Raw genomic sequence first — 5,757 nt, 5'->3', positions numbered from 1 at the left:
TGTGGAAACCGCTCAGGTTTTGGAATTAGATGGGCCCGAGTTTAAATCCTGGCTCTGCCACCAACCATAGTTATTCAACATATCCGTGCTTCAGTTTCCTTATCAGAAAATGAGGATAGGGCTTCCCTGGTGGCACAGTGGTTGAGAGTCCGTCTGCCGATGCAGGGGACACGGGTTCGTGCTCCGGTCCGGGAAGATCCCACATGCCGCGGAGCGGCTGGGCCCGTGAGCCATGGCCGCTGAGCCTGCGCTTCTGGAGCCTGTGCTCCGCAACGGGAGAGGCCACAACAGTGAGAGGCCCGCGTACGGCAAAAAAAAAAAAAAAAAAAAAGTATATATATATATATATATATATATACTTTCACATTTCTGAGTCTCAGTTTCCTCATCTGCAAAATGGGGACAAAAATTCATGCCTCCTCATTGTGCTGTTGTGCACATGAAACGAGACCATGTCAGGAAAGCTCTTGGCACACTGCCTTGCATACATTCTCAAAAACTGGTAACTGAGCTTAGGAATATTATGAACCCCAGTGGCATTTTGTTTACAGAAACTTTTATTTCTAAATTTGTGGGAGAATAGGTTTATTTTTGTGTTTCTGTTAAATTGAAATATGCTTATTGTAAAGAAAATCATAACAAAGAAGAGTCTAAGGAAGTAAAAATTCTCCAAAATACTAACATCTAGAGATGACCACCGAAAATATTTTGATTAATGTCTTCTAGAATTCTCTCTAAAGAAACAGATTTATATAATTTTCCATAAATGAGAACAAACTCTACTTACATTCTAGATGTGCCTTTTTAAAACAATGTCATGAGCTTCTTTTAATGTCAGTAACTATATATATATATATATATATAGTATAATCATATAATCATTTTTAAACTTAAGTTTACTATGGAGAGATTTTTTAAATGTACAGAAGTAGAGAAAAGAGTACAGTGAACTCACACATCACCTAGCTTCAACAATTAGCAATTGTGGCTAGTCTCATTCATCTATACTCAGCCCACTTTTCTAACACTAGATTATTTTAAAAGCAAATCTATAATTTTAATTATACTTAAGACAAATCTTTAAAACAAGCTTGAGATTTGATTCTGTATCATCATGACTTTGTAACTTTCTCTTCTATGAATGTACCTGTTTATATTTTTAGCTAGCTCTATATTGATGAACATTTGGTTGTTTCCTTTTTTCACCAATGTTTGGTGCATATTCTTTTGCTCTTAAAAAGTAAAGGCCTCTCCCTCCAAATACTCGTGGGGATGACACTCAAAATAGTTAACAACCAGTAAGACAAGACTATGGAACGATCAGAGTAGTCAAGGGTTATAGGGATGGAACAGGGTGGAGGACCCTCTCCCATCCCCATGCCAGGTATTAAACCCTTACCTGCTGAATCCTGAGGAGGTATGGGGGTGCCAGGGGAGGTGTTGAGGTAACCAAGGTGGCAGTCAGGGCATTCGAGGGGCTTGAACAATGTATATGCACAACCAGTATGGTAGTATTTCAGTATATCAATAACTGCATACGAGCTAGACGTCAGCCCTCCACCTCTGTACTCTCCCAAGAGGGAATCACTGTTAACAGCTCTTTGGTTATCCTTCCAGAAATGTTCTGTAATCTTTAAAATTTTTTACACAAGTGAGAACATACTTTACACACTACATCATTTCTGCTTTTAAAAATATATATATATAGGGGGCTTCCCTGGTGGCGCAGTGGTTGGGAGTCCGCCTGCCGATGCAGGGGACACGGGTTCGTGCCCCTATCCCGGAAGATCCCACATGCCGCGGAGCGGCTGGGCCCGCGAGCCATGGCCGCGGAGCCTGTGTGTCCGGAGCCTGTGCTCCGCAACGGGAGAGGCCACAGCAGTGAGAGGCCCGCGTACAGCAAAAAAAAAAAAAAAAAAAAAAAAAAAAAAAAATATATATATATATATATATATATATAACAGGCTATCTACTAGATATTTCCATATCAGCATAGATAGATCTGCTGCATACAGACTGGCTTGATGCGCACTGTATGGCTCTAAACATAGGGGTGTGTGTGGTGGTGATGGGGTTAGGATTCTTTCTCCTCATTATTTTCCTTTCCTATATCTCTCTCTGATGATTTTACCTGAGGATCAGTGGACTGAATGTGCCAACAGGTGACTCTGTAGTCACCAGTGAGCCAGCTGAGCCTCCAGAAAAAAATTATATGAAACATCTTTCCAAAGGGCTTACCTTGGACTGCCCAAAGATTTGTTTTTCCCATGTGGTTTCTCTCCAAGCCAAGAGTCTTAAAGACACCACAAGGTTCTAGAGAAACTGTTGCGCACCAACACAAAATCAGAATTCATTCTAGGTCAAATCCAGAGGGTTCCGGAACTTGAGACCTCAGTGGTCATTCCAAGTGATTGAAATGCCAGAGCAGAAAATCCACAGTATGTGTGCTGCAGAGAGACAGGCTTCCAGTGAATCCAGTCAAAGTCTTTTACAAAGGCTGACCTGGCATGAGCACGAATTTCCCTTCTAAAGACAATCCAGTTTGAGTCTTTCAGTATTGCAATGAAAGTCAAACTAGAGCAGAAAGTCACTCCTTCATTCAGACTCTTGATGTGGGCTTTGCGTTGTGAGGTTTGTCCTTGGGAGATGGAAGGGAAGATTTGTTTCTTTAATTGATATGGAAACAGAACGGCAGCACCTCATTGGCTCAGGCACTCTGCTCTTTAAGAGAGAAGGCTGGAGAAGCAGTCATTAAGAAATCCTCTCACACCAGTCAGAATGGCCATCATCAAGAAATCTAGAAACAATAAATGCTGGAGAGGGTGTGGAGAAAAGGGAACACTCTTGCACTGCTGGTGGGAATGTGAATTGGTACAGCCACTATGGAGAACAGTATGGAGGTTCCTTAAAAAACTAAAAATAGAACTACCATATGACCCAGCAATCCCACTACTAGGCATATACCCTGAGAAAACCATAATTCAAAAAGAGACATGTACCAAAATGTTCATTGCAGCTCTATTCACAATAGCCCGGAGATGGAAACAACCTAAGTGTCCATCATCGGATGAATGGATAAAGAAGATGTGGCACATATATACAATGGAATATTACTCAGCCATAAAAAGAAACGAAACTGAGCTATTTATAATGAGGTGGATAGACCTAGAGTCTGTCATACAGAGTGAAGTAAGTCAGAAAGAGAAAGACAAATACCGTATGCTAACACATATATATGGAATTAAAAAAAATGTCATGAAGAACCTAGGGGTAAAACGGGAATAAAGACACAGACCTACTTGAGAATGGACTTGAGGATATGGGGAGGGGGAAGGGTAAGCTGTGACAAAGCGAAAGAGAGGCATGGACATATATACACTACCAAACGTAAGGTAGATAGATAGTGGGAAGCAGCCGCAGAGCACAGGGAGATCAGCTCGGTGCTTTGTGACCGCCTGGAGGGGTGGGATGGGGAGGGTGGGAGGGAGGGAGATGCATGAGGGAAGGGATGTGGGAACAGATGTATATGTATGACTGATTCACTTTGTTATAAAGCAGAAACTAATTAAAAAAAAAAAAAAGAAATCCTCCAAGATGTGAGACAAGATATGCTTAAGATATACTTTCAGAGGAAATAAAAAATTAAACAGCACTCCTAGGCTTAGTTGGCTGTGGCAGTAGTTTCCAGACAGGATCTGTGATGGGTTTTAAGTTCCTCTGTCATTTGCTCACAGAAACCTAAAACTGTAAAGTAAGCACTTTCTTCCTTGAATTTCAGGATTTGAAATCTATTAAAGTACAAATCCCCCAGGGCAGGAGTCTTTTTCAGTACCAAGAAACTCAGATTTTTTTTTCCCCTAAAGAAAGCTGCTTTTTCTCATATTGGATTGGCCAAAAAGTTCGTTTGGGTTTTTTGTTAAGATGTTACCGAAAACCCTGAACGAACTTTTTGGCCAACCCAACAGGAAAAAAAAATGCTTGCTTAAAAAAAGGCCAGTGGCTTTTATTTTTATTCTGCTGCACCTCACTATATTTTACACATTTTATAGTAAAAAATTGTTTTAAATAATACCCTTATTACACACTATTCTCATCTATTTAAAAAAACTTTTTTTTAATTTTTAAATTTTTTAAAATAAATTTTATTATTTATTTATTTAAAAAAATTTTTATTTTATATTGGAGCATAGTTGATTAACAATGTTGTATTAGTTTCAGGTGTACAGTTAAGTGATCCAGTTATACATGTACATGTATCTATTCCTTTTCAAATTCTTTTCCCATTTAGGTTATTACAGAATTTTGAGCAGAGTTCCCAGTGCTATACAGTTGGTCCTTGTTGGTTATCTATTTTAAATATAGTAGTGTGTACATGTCAATCCCAAACTCCCAATCTGTCCCTTTTTCTTCTATTTAAAATGAAAGCTGATTATAAATCCACCAGATTGATTTCATGATTCACTGATGAGTCACACCCCAAAGCTTTTAAAACTTTGTTATAAGTTCATCCATTCATTCTACTCCACACTTACTATCTACTGTGTGCCAGGCACTGTTGTGAGGTTGGGTGGATACCTCAGTTCCTGGGATCCAAAGAGCTTAGAGACTAGTGGGGAAACAGACAGTTAATAAATTCAAAAAAAGCACAATGAAGCTTATATTGAGGGCCTTACCACCTGCGGTAGGAGTAGATAGCTGGGATTTCTCTCTAGTTTAATGAGTCAAATAGTTTTAATTAGAGAAAGAATCTAACTAGCTTTGCATATTAGAAATATAATTTTGACTGCAGTGTAGAAAAAAAACAATTGGAGGGGCCAAGGTATGAGGGAGGAAAATCAGTTAGGAGTCTGTGGCAGTGGCCAAATGAGGGAGTGGCAGTGGAGATGGAGAGAAAGAGGACACAAGAGGTCTTGGTGATTGAGGGAAAAGGATGAGGCTATGATGATTCCTGGGTTTCTAGCTCAAGCAATTGAGTAGATGGTGGGGCCACTTATTGAGATGGGAAAGTCTGGGGGACAGACAGGCTCAGGGGAGCTGGTCATGATTTCTTGGACTTGTTGAGTCTGAGATGCCAGGGAGACATCCAAGTGGTGAGGTCAGTTACAGAGCTTGTTACATGTTTTGGGAGTTCAAAAGAAGAGTCTGGGCTATAAACTCTTTAGGAGTCTTCAGAGTAGATCCTATTTTAAGCCAAAGCAGTGGATGAGATCACACAGGGAAAGGTTGTGTGTAAGAAGAGAAGAGGTTGAAAAAAAAATCCCACAAGGACTCAGAGGCAAAAAATATACAAACCAATTTTCACTGCAAAGTAAAGGAGCTGTTACAGTGGAGGATTACTGGACTGAATGTCAATATTATGACATAGTATGAGTGTGTTTCGTGTTTGGTAATTGCAATCATTGTTGCTTTTGTTGTGGTCATCCATTTACAATGCTTGGTGTCAGTTTATTTATCTCTTGTAAAAATAAAATACAGTGTGTGTGTGTGTGTGTGTGTGTGTGTGTGTGTGTGAAAAAAAAAAGAAGAGAAGAGGGTCTATAACAGAGCCCTGAGGAACACCAATGTTTATGACAGTGTTTCTCAAAGTATGAACCATGTGTTAGTTAAAATATGTAAAACTACCACATGAATGAAAGTGACTTAAAACAGAGAGGTTCATTAATTTCATGAACTACAAAGTCTGAGGTCAGGCTACCACAGTTGATGTAGACTCAGAAATGTCATTGTAGAACTCGGTTCTTTCCATTTAATCTATGT

Source organism: Mesoplodon densirostris, chromosome 8 (assembly GCF_025265405.1).
Source record: "Mesoplodon densirostris isolate mMesDen1 chromosome 8, mMesDen1 primary haplotype, whole genome shotgun sequence".
Lineage (NCBI taxonomy): Eukaryota > Metazoa > Chordata > Mammalia > Artiodactyla > Ziphiidae > Mesoplodon > Mesoplodon densirostris.
Note: the sequence above shows the minus strand (reverse complement) of the source record.